This window comes from Doryrhamphus excisus, chromosome 1 (genome assembly GCF_030265055.1).
Source record: "Doryrhamphus excisus isolate RoL2022-K1 chromosome 1, RoL_Dexc_1.0, whole genome shotgun sequence".
NCBI classification, from domain to species: Eukaryota; Metazoa; Chordata; class Actinopteri; order Syngnathiformes; family Syngnathidae; genus Doryrhamphus; species Doryrhamphus excisus.
In genome coordinates this window covers 44,372,965-44,386,246 of record NC_080466.1, presented here as the reverse complement: position 1 = coordinate 44,386,246, position 13,282 = coordinate 44,372,965, and the positions used below count along the sequence as shown (strand labels likewise).

Below are 13,282 nucleotides of genomic sequence, written 5' to 3'. Positions count from 1 at the left end.
GGTCCCCCCGTGGTCCCCCTGTGGTCCCCCTGTGGTCCCCCTGTGGTCCCCCTGTGGTCCCCCCGTGGTCCCCCTGTGGTCCCCCTGTGGTCCCCCCGTGGTCCCCCTGTGGTCCCCCCGTGGTCCCATAATAAATAAGATGATTGTTGGAGCTGATTCCAAGTCGACATGGCCGCATGGCATCCACCTCTGTGCCTCGGGACGCGGACCAAGGAGCGTTGCAGATGTGTGACGCGTGACAGCCATCTGCTGATGTTGCATAATCAGTGTGATCGTAAACACTCCCGACTGGTGACGAGAGGTTAAGAGGAGGATGACGTGGTCCGTACCAAGACTCGACATTCAGTTGGACACTTCATGTCTCACTGTAATGACGCCATAACCATATTTTTAGCAGCCCCCCCCCACTCCTTCACATGTTTTTGTCTCCATCTTGACGGAGCTCTCAGGCGCCCCCACCGAGTGGGTCCTTTGATGTATCGGGCTCATTGTGCTGAGAGCAGTGGAAGCCGTGCGGGTGCACGAGTGCCGCTGAATAGCAGACACTGGGCTTGAAATGACAAAGACTCCTTTCTCCCTTTTTGCACACTTCCATCTACTCTGGGCTTTTATTACCTTAAGCATTATTATGCCCTGAAAGGAAATGGAACCAGGGAAGCTGATGAAATTGGCCTGCTCTCTGTGGAAACGACATAGGAAAACATATTTAGAATGAAATGACTGTGTTGCTAAGATATGTTATGACAGCTTTTGCAGCTCAGGTCAGCAGCGGACCGTTCATTTTTATTTGTTTACATTTTATTCAAGGCTTTGGCATTTCCAGCGCCAATATACAATTTGCAGACAGCGCCAATTAAAAGACCTTTCTCCATATCCACATCTAGGAATTCCTGATTTATGGATGTTTACTTGGTGTCACCTTAGGCCAGACGCCCGTGAAGGCGGCACACGGCAAATAAGCCGGTTATTGCCGATATTGCCTGGTGCCGTGCCGTGCCGTAAAGAACGTGACAGATGGCTGTTTTGTCCAGCTCAACATCCATTTTGTTCTCAGGACTTAAGGCTGCTTTCTCAAACCTTCTGGGCGTAAACAAATAATGCCTTTTCCCAAAAGGCAGCAACGGTGGCACGCTGGTGGAAATACGTGGCATTTGTCTGGCATGCTTAAACACATGGTTGGTGCTGGATGAAAACAGAATGCCGTAACGTCTATATGTCTATACATATAGTCTATATGAGGCAAATATTCAAATATTCAGCTACGTCTGCATGCATGTTATGTCGTGTTTTTGTCTTTGTTCAGTTCCTCATCCACCGTGGTCCTCTTTTGGCTCCTTGTCTTCAACTCGCTTGACCTTGAGGTGTCTTACGTCCCATTTCATGATTGCTGTCTTTCAAACAGCACCCATCCCTCCAAAAGTGTTTAGAAGTGCTCAATTGATGGCAACTTACCTGGTGAATCACTCTTAAAACCTGCAGACTCCCCACTGTGCCTTCCACCGACCACCATCATCCCGTTGTCATTTTCACCACAGCTTTTCATCTTGTGAAATCACGTTACTGTCAGGGCAAGGAGCCCTCCTTAGGGCCATAGCCCCGCCCACTGCTGTTTCCTTCCCCTAATAAAGATCAAGTCTTATGCCCACCAGCCAGCCAGGTAAACCAGGAAGGTTTTGTACAAAGTATATTAGTCCATTTGGTTGGGGCGGAAAGGAGGAGGAGGGCAGGCCTCCATCACGTGAGCATGGATCCTAACGTCGTTTGTCACACATAATGTACTCTGCCAATGCTTTCAGCGTTGAGGGACCCTGGTAACTTCAAGAGTTGTGAACGTGTCAATTCAGTAGTGGGCTATTTTAGACGGAGAAATCACCACTCGCCTGCAGCGGGGGCCTGGGGGGGGGGGGTGCCCGGTCCCCTGTGTTGTAAACACAAGGAGTGCAAGCCCAAAAGAATAAAACAAGCTATCACGATAATGACGTTCATTCCCAGTGTGCGGAATATTAGACAATCCCAAGTATGGAGCCGGCCTTGCTGGACTTCTACTTAGCCGGGCTACAATCTGGCAAAGCACGGTCAGTGTGTGTGTGTGTGTGGGGGGGGGGTCCTGCAGTGTTTTTTCTGCAGTTTTGCCAACAATGCACCGGAGTCTTGCTGTTGTGACAGATGAGGCGTCGGCTTTCATACGTCGTCAACAATTTGGGTGCAATGCATTTGAAATCATAGCAGTCATAAGAGAAGTCGGGTGTGATGATTATTGACATTCCTATGATTGACGACATCCATCTGTCTTTAATGTTTCACTTGGGGCCGCCTACAGATCTACCATCGTTTGTACAATATATAATCAATATTGGGGGAAAGCATTGGGTTTAAGCATGCAGACCTCATATGGATGTTTTGGTAGCACCAGACATTTCGTCTGTGGTCATGGGAGGTGTAGTGGATCTGTGGAATATCCGCTTGTTCTTATTTGACTCGCTTCATTCGGGATTCGTGTTTACTTTATTTGACCCCCTTTTAAGTGGCTTCTATGGGGATAATATGCCAAGTCATGAAGTGCAAAGGTTTGTCCTCCTCCAGCGGCGACGCTTAGTGATGTCATCATCCAGCGCGGCCTGTCCAGGTCATATGTGTTGTATCACATTTGCAGCGATGTCGGAGAGTGACGCGTCACTTGGTGACTCCTTTTCAGTTGTAGCGACGGCTAAGTAACGGTGGTCGGGATGGCCGTCTTCATTGGCCGTTCATTCTCCAAACCGACATACGGCGCTGACTGTCCTGGCGGCAGGCCGAGCGACCCACGCCAACACGCAGCGGTGCTTCCTTAGAACTTGTTCTACTCCCTTCTCTTCCAAACGCCCCCACCCCTCAAGCTGAAGCCAAGGTTTCAGCACGTCCTTGAAGATACCGTAGCACGTCCATTTGCGTAATGTCCCTCACCTGTGGGTGCAAAGTGCACGTTTGCATTGCACTATTTCTAGTAAACAACGAATCATTGTTGACTGCTTGAACTCATTTCTTTGTAGTCATTGATCATTTATTCTTAAGTACATCAGCATTATTAATATTTATACCTGATTCCTTTACAGAAAATAACAGAATGTAGGAAACTCCACCTGCAGTGTCCGCCATCCTGCTATTTACTCCACGGTTGAATTTTAGGCTGCAAAGTTATTGAATGGATTTAAAGTCCTGAATCGGATGGCGTCGTTCTAAATGAACCAATATTGTCCTTGAATGGTACGGGCAGCCATGACTCATGATACGAATCAATAGTTACTGAAACAAATGGTTACGCCCCTAATGGGTGCAACGTCTAACGTCCCAGACTAAAGCCAGGTTGACTGACTGTGGCCCATCCATAATTATTCACTGTTTGTGTCGTTATGCAATCAGCACAATCGGTTCATTCATTAGAGCAGTGCTCACTAACCTGCCTTGCACCTGGGCAACCAGGACGTGAACCTTTAGATATGTACGTGTCCTCTACTGCAGTATAGGCACAGTACTGCACGGGCCAAAACTTCTCAGTCAAGTACTTTTGTCTAAACCGTCACTGAAATGGCAGCAACCACCCGACTGACTGCCCTGAGCTGCTGAACCTCCGTCTCCCTCTCTCTCTCCCTGTCCGAACCTCGGTCACCCACACGCTGCTTCTCTAAGTCCTCAGCTGGGCGCCCGTGCCGCGGTCAATGGGACCGAGAAAGGCCACGGGAGATGCGAGATACGCGCTTAGCGTGTTTGCACGTCCATTTTCAACGATGCATTTGCCTTCGCTTTGTTTTGGGGTCGTGTTCCTAGTGGCTGTCTGTCGTTGAGCTGGAGCAAATGTTGGCCTGGAAGTATGTTCTCTAATTAGCTGCTAGCGTGTAGGAGGGATTTACAATTGGAATTAGCATGAGCTAATTAAAGGCAGGGTTGGGTGGAAGCCATTGATTGGCTGTGGGCGCCCCTGGAGGGACAAGCCCAAAGAGAAAGAAGATGGCGCTGATGCGTTTGTTTCAAAGCATTTTAGAGAAATGATTCCGGGTTCAGCTTCACGTCTTTCAAGGGGAAGACTTGGAATGGAACTCAAGTGGAGTCTTTCTAAAGGACCTGTTATCTGCCAGGTCCTCCGGGCCGGGGCCACCAGATCCCAAGACCATTCCTACCGCTGGACTATTTCAGCAAGGAACTCAAACACGAGCGCTTACAGTGAAACGATGTCGTGTTGTGATATTGTATTCTTCATGCTAGGCTGCTTCTCCCGCACAGCTGTCTTATTCATTCAGCCATTTTATGTTTTATTTTTTATTTTATGTGTCCAAATGGGTATGCAAATATACGCTGGTTTATTGTATATCTCACTGTGAAGTGTTGCTCTTAGCTAAGCTAGCATCTAAATGGAAGTGTAGCAACAGTTGAGCTGTCGATTTAAAGTCAGCACAAAAAGTTGACTTTTGTTGTTGTGATTTGAGACCCAGCAGTATTAGTATTAGCAGTATTAGTAGTAGTAGTAGTAGTAGCAGTATTAGTTTGCCATAATAAAATATACTTTTGACTGGTCAGTCAAGCGTGTCGACATACAAAACATTTCAGTACTTTTGAACATGAATGGACCAATCAAAGGACGAGAAAAGAAAGTGGACTTGAAGGTTTTGATAATTGTGTGTTACTGTACATGAGGAAATACATGATGTACAACATATGATGTATTTGACATTTCCACCTTTAGTGATCCTGATGTTGACATTGGCACATATTTTTGTACTTTTCAAAGAAGCAGTATCCCGGTTGCGAGTACATCTCTGAATGTCCAGATTGCAAGGTACACTTTGCTCCCGGCGCTGGAAGGCTGGATCTATAAAAGGGATGCATAGGGTTGTCACACGTTCAGGCCCTCGTTCATCTTGTGAAGGTTAATTTGGAGAAGTGAAGGAACTGGGCTAGAAAAGCACCATGGAACTCAGCACTTGTCAAATTGATTTGCCCCTCTGGGAACTTTTGTCTCGTCTGTCTCCTCCACCATCCCATGGTAGTGGAGGCCATGTTTGGAAAAGGCAGGAGTAGTACTTAACCGCCATGGATGCATTAAGACTTTGGGCTGCTAATCACCTTGTCCGGTCCATCCCTGCGGATTCCCACACGCCAGGGACATGTTCCACGGGCACGTCTGATTGAGCGTTCCCTGTCCGCCGTTCCTTATCTGCGAGGAAAATCAATAGAGGATCCGGAATTGGAGCTGCGGCTAATTGAGCTCTGTCCTCTCCGTTCTCTTATTGCTGCCAGGAATGTTTTGTCATCCCAGCGTGCTCCATGCTGCTTCGCCAAGGGGAGCCTGGCGTCATCACATCGGGCCTGTGGATGCCCCCCCGGGGTGACTAACATCGGTAATGGAGGCATTGCACCCACGGGACTACATGACGTAGAAAACTCATGAGCCGTACGTTTTTGTCACCGCGAGTCCACCATCTTGTGTAGCACTACCTTGTTTGTTTGCGACGTTCAATGTTTTTACTGATGGTTTCTGAAATTCTGGACGTTGTGCTACACAAGATGGCGGCGCGTGCACTGAAGCACTGTGTTGTGTTGTGTTGTGTTGTGTCCGGGTGTGAGCGTTCTACGTCTTTCTATTTCTTTCTTTAACCTGAAGCCTTTCTGTTGGAAATGCCTGCTAAAAAGGAATCCTAACTAGTGAAGTGTACCACTCTAAAACGCTACATTGCTAGAGTACTCCGTCATAATCCCCTGTCTTGTTTTCCAGTTCTTGCATTGATTTGCATTCGTTTCCCATCCAACTGTTAGCCAGGAGACACCGAGGGAACTAATTCTAATGCATTTAAGTCAGCGTCTTTGCGTTAACTCTCCATGAGCAAGACAGATGTATTATTTACATTTCACATATGTTTTCTTTTACATTGTGCATATGCTATGCTCTCAACAAATTCCCGCCATAACGTGGTATTCCGTCGTTAGCCCGTGTGGGCGTTTACACCCCTCAGCTATATGAGGGACCACATCAGCCCACCCAGCCAAGCCGTTCTCCGCCACACCCGGCCGTAAATCCGGTCCTCTTCGTCGGTCCAAGATGGGTGTCAACATCATAGACAGCGGTAAAATTGACTGCGGGGGGGGGGGAGCGTTCGACCTCCCTCGTTTCACGCTTCCCTGACGCTTATGTATTCACATGCACACAGATTATGTGAAGCCACTCAAACGTGGTGGTTGATGTTCTCTGAGGCGTCTACTAACACTGTAAACACTGTGCCCTTGTCTGTCCGGAGCCATTACTGAGGGGGGGGGGGGGTTGAAGCCACGCCTCATTGAATCACAGGTTGACTTCATGGTGAGATGTTCAATGCTGCAAATGAATTACCAGAGTGAAATATCAGGGCCCTGGCAACTGTTATTCATCCTTTTGGTTTGAGGGGGTCAAAGGGCATGGCGGCACATGACCCCAGGTATGAGTCCCTGTGAGGCCCTAATTCATCGGCAGTGCACGGAGAGCGGGGACATTTGATGGCATACCCACTCCATACTGTCCCAGTATGAAGTCAAATCAACGGGGGTGTCATTAATATAGACAACGCAGCATTTAAAGACAGCTGGTACAAAGCAACCTCAGTTAGCGTACGCCCCAGTTAGCATGTTTTTTGGTTAGCATAGTGTACAGCGTTAGTGTACAATCTGCTGTGCGTCATGTTATCAATACACAGTTGGAGTCCAGTTGTGTTCTTAATGTATTTTTATCACCAAATGTCCTTGTTGCATTAGCCTGTTAGCTTGCGGATACATGGAAATGTATCTGCTGACAATCAGCACCTCCAAGTCCAAATCCGGGGTTCTGGCTCAGAAAAGCGTGCAGTGCCATCTCCGGGTCGGGGATGAGATCCTGCCCTAAGTGGAGGAAGTACCCCGAAGTACCCCGAAGTACCCCGGGTCTCGTTGTTAGTTGTTGGTCAGTTGTTAACACAAAACAAGTTTTTATGGTTTTACATGCATGATATTGTAAAAGCATATGAATGATGAATGGAAGCCACGCCTTCTTGCCAAAGACACAACGTGACAGCGAGACCGATACAAACGCCACCTGTGTGGTTTGCCATGAGTTATTTCTTGAATTCACTAATGTTGTTTATGTCTTTCTTTGGCTCCATTTTGGGATATTTATACAGCCATCATCGAAAGAAAAGCATAGACCTTAGACAAGAAACACCAGCCAAGTCCAGACATAACTCATGGCAAAACACGAAGGTGGTGTTGATCTGGCTGCGACAAGAAGGGCGTCATCAGTGAAGGTAAGAGCAACATTGAATGCCCATCATTCATCATGGATATGTATTTACAGTATGTGCATTTTGATGTGTTTGTAAACATGTTGCCATGGTTCCGTAACAGATGGATTAGATGTCCATTATTTCTTGATGTATTCGCTAACATGTATTTCCGCTTTCCCCTTTAGCTTCGTTATTGCTCAGGTTCTTGTCTTTCTCAAGAGGACCTTGGTAGCTGAAGCACCAACAGTACACTGAACGCTACCAATAAGGCTTTGTTTTCATGCACACGGCCACACGGGTATTTATTTAGCCCGATCCTTTTATTGCTACCCTGTAGTTTGGACATTTTGAGAAGCACTCTCATGCGGATCCTGTCACCACAAACGCTGTCTTTGTTGGATGCAGCTCTCATTAGGACGGGAAAGGACCGCCTCCTGTAGTGGACGCTAGCGGTGTCATTTGTAGACCGATGCGTACGCGTGCTCTCTGCCTCGGCGTTTCCTCACTCCCCGTTTCACGTGTACGTTCCTTTGTATCACCATGACAAGCCGGGCGCAGTACAGCAGATTATTGTCAGTGTAATTGGCTTTTCCAGGCCTGATCTAATACTCGCGTCTTGTCTGATCCTCCCGTGTCTATATTATCCGGCATAATAGAGAGATGATGAGGCTCACTTGTAACACTGGCTGCCTGATCTCTGCAGACAAATATACTGTACCTGTGCTGTTTGGTCTGTGTGCTTGGGGTCCACATGGACAGGAACACCAACGCCGTTAATGCAAATATTCAGGCTCCACTCTGTCAGGGATTATCCAAATATATTTAATAATAAATCATGCTGTTTCATGTTGAATATGGGCTTGTATTCTTAGAAAACATATGAAACATATTGCATATTAAAGGCCACCTATCATGCTTTTTCCACTTTTCTGGTTCAAGTTATTCCACTGCTGTATGGTGTTAAACCATGCCAAAGTTTCAGCTAATTAAAGATGTTTGGGATGGCTCTGAACACTCGCTCAGATGTTACTGTAATATTCTGTCATGTACACAAACACCAGAGTCCATGCCAGAACAACAGGCTTTTATTGCAGGTTTGAATGATCATTATTAACAGACACAATCATTCCCAATAAAAGTTGCTAATAAAACGCAGTTGCTGCAGTAACTCAACTCTGAACCTCCAAAGTCTCTCCTGGTCTGAGATTCAGCTCCCTCGGGAAGACATTCTTAGCAACACACACGAGCATAAGCCTTAGGCTCGGCTCACACTGACTCCCCGCCGTGGTTCCGGCCCTCAAAGCACCACCCACACTGGCTCTGGTAAGCACCGCGGCAAGGCACCGTGGCAAGGCACCGCGGCAAGGCGCCGCCGTATTTGCCTGCTCGGGTCACGGTGTCGTACATTCGTGTGGGGTTTTTTGGTACAAAACTATATCTTTTGCCGTGTGTATTATTATTAAATAGCGTTAAATTCATATTGTTGTTTGTTGTTAGAGTGTACATTGTTGATATATGAGCAGACATTGCTGTTGCCTTATCAAATATGCATATCTACTGTATATAGGCCAACATTCTAAAAAAGGAAAGCTGCCTGTGTTGTCTAGATAGCACACTGTGTCTCCACTTGCTTCATCCATTTCTTATCGTCTCTGCCTTGTGATAAGTGACGGCCAGCAGAAAGAGTTGCTATCATCTTGTGCGATCCAGCGCTACGCTCGTTTGCCGTCTGGACTGACGTGACAATCTGATGCGGAGCTGCCGTGTTCACAAAGCCGCAGACAATGTCGGAGGCCTCAGCGATGTCGTTATCTCGCTCGCTATCTGCTTCTGCCAGATGTGGCTGCAGATAGACGAGATTTGCACCCGCAAACGCAACATTGTCACACAAGGGAAAATAGACTTGTGTTAGCGTTAGCCTAAATTGCAGGATTCCATTGTTTGCTCGTCGTGCTCATTGTCTTTTTCGGGTATTCTGCTCTGTCTCATCTTCTGTCGCTTGCTGGGCACCTATTCTGGGTAAAGCTGTGGGGGGGGGGGGGGGGGGGTAATGAACATTTGAAGGCATCTGTGGCAAAATGTAGCGTTTTGTCTGAGGTGGCAGCTTCTAAAGGCATGATCAGGTTGGGAAAATGTCCATGTAGGTTCTTCAGTGTAGAATATGGAAGATGGCTCCATAACGATAAGAAGGCACGGCATCACTTTATGCTTCATACGTAAAGTCCTCCAATGGGTTCCATCATAAGCACATCCTTTTAACGTCCCTGCACCAGAACCAGAACCATGTACAGTATGAATCATTTTCCTGCATTTTCCCCTCTTGGATTTGTCCCCACACTTGCATGTCTGCCTTTTGTTTGTTGTGTTGTTGTTCAACAACCTCCAACTTCCTAGAAGGGCGTCCAATATGGAGATGATGAGGAGACTGGCAGAGTGGCAATGGAGTGCTAAAGACGGCCAGATGACAGATAGTTGGGGTTGTCATGAAAACTGCAGGGAAAGGGCGCCCAAAATGGCGGCTGTGGAGGGGTTGTGGAGTCAGGGGTTCTTGCAATGATTACATTGTCCATCAGGCCACAGGATGGCCCGCATCAGCCCACAGGATTGATGTTTGACAGAATAATTAGAAAACTGTCTCTGCCTGTAATCACTGGAGCTCATCTTGCAGGAGAAGACTTCCATTTGCTGTCTGACACGCGTGCACACCCAACACACACCAGCAGTCCCAGCATCTGTTGTTGGCTGCTATATGGGGCAGTGGCTTGACAGAGCGCTAAGCTGGGTGTGTGTGTGTGTGTGTGTGTGTGTGTGTGTGTGTGCGCGCGTGCGTGCACACGTCTGTGCACGCTCACACCACATCCTCAGGACCAGAAGGTGTGTGGAAGAGGTGACCGTGGCTCGCTTCTACTGGTGCACTAAAGGCAGGGAGGGAGAAGGTCCAGGAACTGGGGGTTTCTGGCCTGAGGAAATGCTTGAAGTCATGTTTTAGTACGATGCTACTATGCTAGGCTAGTGTCAAACATGTGAGCAGTGTGCATGCAGGCAAGCGATTTGAGGGAATTTGATCTACTCTTATGTATTTTCGTGAGTTTGATGTTGTAACGTTTGCACTTGGTTCTACCGACCTACCAACCAAACGCTGCCTTGCCGTCCTTTCTGTTCTCCTGCCGCATTGCATAACCTGTCAAACCTACCCAAAACGTGCACAAGAAGCCAACAAGAGTTCAATTACTGATGCTGTGAAATATGAATTGGTATAATAGCTTCAAGCTTCACCTGGAGTTCAATCATCACGGTACCCTTGCACCTCGCATGCCCTTTCTGACATGGGACAAGCCTCCATCCATCTGACATCTCCTCTTTGTCCTCCTGAGGCTTTTGCTAATCCTTGGCATACCTGAGCACAACCTTAATGCTCTTCTGGTGACGAGAGCTCCATCAGATGTCTGCAGGGCAAGATGTCAGCTTTGGAGCCATTGGTTCCTCAGACTGCTCCCTGGAGCAAAGTATGATATGTTATCTGTATGGGTTTGTTTTGCTCTTTTTGGGGGGTGAGGGGTGGAGTCCAACTCCTAATTGTACCCATTTGTGTATTAGGGATCGGAATGTGGTTATTATCCATGTGCTTCACGCAAAACAAGATATTGCCTTGGAAAACATGGATGGACAGCCTTGCCACGTCTCCGGTAGTTGCAGACCAGACCACTCACTGGTTTGTGTTGGCCGCATATTGATTTGGTCCATCAAGGACTAAAGCGATTCCTCGATTAATCGAAACAACAATCTGGAGATTAATGAGTAGAGTAATCTTTAGTTGCAGTTGGCTTGTCTTGTAAAAGTGATGGTCATAAGGTTGACATCCCGGATCTCGTTGGACAACACACTTTGTATTGGTTCTACTGTTCCGTCTATGAATGAGGTCTTCGAGGTCTGGGGGGGGGGGGGCTGTGGGACATAGAAGAGGCGTGGAGCCGGCACGGCCCCAAAGGATGAGATTACCATATAAAGATGATCTGTTGTGAAAATATCCCGATAGCATGTATTGATTTGTTACCAGCTTCACCGCGTACTCCTGCGCTGTAATGTATGTGTAATACATTACACGCATGTGCTTACACGCATGTGCTTACACGCATGCGCTTACACGCATGCGCTTACACGCATGCGGCGCCGCACGTGTGACAGCCAAAGGGGAAATTGACAAGGCCCTTAGCACTTGATAGGTGATGATTTCATTACGTGCTGTATCCTTTCTGCGTGGAACATGTTGGCTTTGAAGGTGAAAATGGCACGTACCGTGTTGGGGGGTGAGAACAAAGCCTGTGAACACTTGAGGTGAGAAACTTGCGGTTTTTCAGCGAATGCGTTATTCGTGCTGCTGCCAGCTGTCAACAGTTCCACGCGTTTCTCCACAGCCTGCACGTTGACCCTTAAAGACACTTTATTGTATTTTGGCGGGTTGACTCGTTTGGAGGGCGGACAACGCCACCAGTGCATTCTTGTCCGATTTTGCACCCGCTGCCAATGATCAAGCATTGATTAGTTTTAGCTGCAATAACACCACCTCTCTTTTTAATTACAAGCATCCGCCCGTGATGGGAAGCTAACAGGCTAAGGATATGTTGGAGAATGCTCCGCTCTCCCAATCTGGTGTTACAAACGTCTCCATCGGAAGAAAAGAAAATCAACCACACCTGAATTTGCAGCGCATGGTAAAGCCTTTGGCCATCAATGTGGTGTATATGTTCCGTGTTCATCAGTGCTAGCTTAATGGAACACAGGACACATTCACACTGTTTTTTCAACGACGTTATGAGGCACACAAACTTTATTTTTTGTTTGGAAATAATAATAAAAAAACATGAGTTAATGTTTAACATTAATGTCACATTTTTGACAACCCAAACCAAACACCTCCATTGGCATAACAGCAGGGGGGCCCACATTGCAACCTGCGGCTCGTTTTGGGGGGGGTTGGCCTGCTGCACATTGTAGAAATAAAATTGAACAAATAAAAACAACAAATCGATCTTATAACAAGAAATAAAAACAATACACAGTGGGCCCTTGGTTAACATCTGTCTTGGTTAACATGTTTTTCAGTTAAAAGCCAAAATGTTGCCTCAGCTCACGTACATTTTCCGGTTAGCATGCAATACGGTTTTGTGTTTTTAATACACGAGTATGTACTCATACGTGAGTCCAACTGTGCTGTCACAAAAAGCCCCGTTAGCATCCTTAGCCGACTAACGGAATGGCAGCTATGTCGCCCATCTATGATGTCATCAGCAGTTGACTCTCAAAAATGAAAACACAAAACATATTTTAGGTGAAGGTGGAGTCCATTACACGGATATAAAATCCCAAACATTTCTCAGCAACATAGGTAGCTAACTATTTCTACACACGGTATGTTTGCTCTTCGGGCATGTACGTGTTTATTCCTGATGAAAGGAAAACAGTCAAAGGTGAGCAAATGACTTGCAAATGGTGAGGGAGTGTCAAAGAAAAAAGCAGGGCCAATAATTTGCCTTGCAAAGTACCCCCATCTGCCCTTTCGGTGCCTCATTGGCTCCCACCATCATGGAACAATCTGAAATGGAATTCTTTGCTTAATTGACCTTCTGTGTGCATACATTAGAATCAATTAATCCGGGTCAGCCATGCACCATTAGGAACAACGCTGGGAATGTTGGCTTTTATATTCAGCCTTCTGTAGCCATCCTGACGTCATTCCGCTTGCCGTTTCCCAACTATTGTGCAATCTTGCTGGGAGGGGGCTGGAGGGGACGCAGCACGGCCCTGAACACCTCTGGCATCCTGGTCTGCAAAGCAGGGCTCACACCTACCATGTGGGGCTTCTTGTCCGCTGCAGTTTTTCACGTCTCCGTAGGTGACCTTGCTGTTTCAATGAAGGTGTCCACATTGTGTGTGTCTACACCAGGCCCACGTGGCCCCATGTGGGCCCGCCTGTCCCGCGGCTGTCTGATGGACAGCCATTAACCCACGGTGAAGGGGTTGAG

The 13,282-nt window shown here is 47.2% G+C and overlaps 1 protein-coding gene across 1 annotated transcript in view; it reads left to right on the top strand.

Annotated features, from left to right (window-relative positions):
* Positions 1 to 13,282, top strand: part of suclg2 (succinate-CoA ligase GDP-forming subunit beta) — a 58,260-nt gene that overhangs the window by 29,560 nt on the left and 15,418 nt on the right. The window lies entirely within an intron of this gene.